At 33.6% G+C, this 1,764-nt stretch overlaps 1 pseudogene; it reads right to left on the bottom strand.

Moving 5' to 3' along the window:
* Window positions 1–1,064: 1,064 nt before the first annotated feature.
* On the bottom strand, window positions 1,065–1,174 carry LOC132533300 (small nucleolar RNA U3; annotated as a pseudogene).
* Between the last annotated feature and the right edge of the window lie 590 nt (window positions 1,175–1,764).

Raw genomic sequence — 1,764 nt, 5'->3', positions numbered from 1 at the left:
AGCTTTTTCCTTTCTCATTATTTATTTTTATATAAATGACTGATTATAAAGACATCATGGAAAAATTTAGTACAAAGAGAAGGAATATACTGAAATTTTGAGGTATCTGATGCTTCCAAAATTAAATATTTTTTTAAATTTAGAACTGTGACCACAACATGTTACTTACTATAGAAATTAAAAAAACCAAAACAAAAACTAGAGAATTAGTAAGGAAAATGCATCCAAGTGAAAAACAGAATTTTCCACCAATGTTTTTTTCCACAATATTTTTTTCAAGCTAATGGAAATGTTTTTTTTACATCCTCACATTTGAGTTACTGTTTTAAGAACTTTGAAACAGGGACATGACTAGCACATATCCAGTTTTCCAAAATTGCAACATTTGACTGATCAGAAGTAACTCTACATGTGTCACCTCCTCTTGCTTTAAGTCATGAAAAATATGCACTAGCAACATAGAATTAAGCATGGGTTCAGTAAATGCACTCTCCAAGTTCTTCCTCATTACTGAGTTTTGCAAGAAGGAAACTTTTTGATGGATGGATTGTTTCTTGACATTGTTTTAGCAATTTGTGAATGTTCTAACACAGACAGAAAACAAAGTCTGAGCACTAGTCTTGCCTTGACTATTTCTCTGCTGGTTCTCTTCAGAGGGAATTGCCCTTCTCAACTGAGTAAGGTATAGAACCAAGATCATGAAACACACTTCTATTGCTCATTCACTCACTTCTATAAGATTGAATTCAGAACAGCACTCAAATGGGCTAAAATGTTCAACATCTCAAAACTGTGAGTTCCACTTCATGAAAATGTTTCTGAAGGGTTTACCTGATTTAGTTTACTTTGCCATCACTAGGGTTTTAACAATGGGAAAAGTTTTTCAGAAAGAAACAGAAACAGAGGGAGTGAAAGACACTGACTGCAACTGTGAAGTTTTCTAGTATAGTGAGGGCCAGGCTCAAACCTGAGAAAGCAGGGACACTATCCAGGCAAGCCCTTTCTTTATTGGCTCATGAGTTTTCATTAAATGCAATTCTTTTTCTAAACAAGACTTTTTTTGACCCCAATTGTGATAAAGGACTAATTCACTAACTGGAGTCTGGGAAGTCTTATTTAGAAAGGAACTTTTCTAGTAAAGAACTATAAAAATGATCCCTGAAAGTACAGTCTGAACCATTTCTCCTTGGCATTTGCTTGGTCTATGGCAGCTGGACTCTTTTCACTAATGGCGACATAAACTTTCCCAATTCTAGCTGCACTAGCAAAAGATAAAACACTTGTGCAACAGAATTCTTCCCATATTGCCACTTCACAATACATTTTGTTCTCTTTATTTATACTTTAGCAATGCATCTTAATATTTTAAGTGGAAATGTCATTTAAAAACAAACTTCAAGCTCCATGCTTAATTAGCATAATGTGAGTGATAGCCCTTCACAACCAACATCTTTAAAGTCATTTCAATGTTCTGTTAAACAAGCCACACCCAGCAAATTCTTAGTGTTTGTTTTGTAGTGAGAATAGTCTTGCAATCTTGTCTTCATTTTTAAGCTTGTTACAATGTGTACCATTATTAAAATGACTACCAAGAAAAATATACAGATTAATTGAAATCATATTCAAAATTACATTGAGACAAACGCCTCTAAAGTTCATTTGGAATTTTAAAAAAATAATAGAATGGCCAATACAATGCTGACAAAAAGAGAAATATGGAGGCATCACACCTCCTTGACTTCCAATTATATAATAGGGTTATCA

Source organism: Erinaceus europaeus, chromosome 15 (assembly GCF_950295315.1).
Source record: "Erinaceus europaeus chromosome 15, mEriEur2.1, whole genome shotgun sequence".
NCBI lineage: Eukaryota > Metazoa > Chordata > Mammalia > Eulipotyphla > Erinaceidae > Erinaceus > Erinaceus europaeus.
Note: the sequence above shows the minus strand (reverse complement) of the source record. Positions and strands in the feature narration are given on the sequence as shown.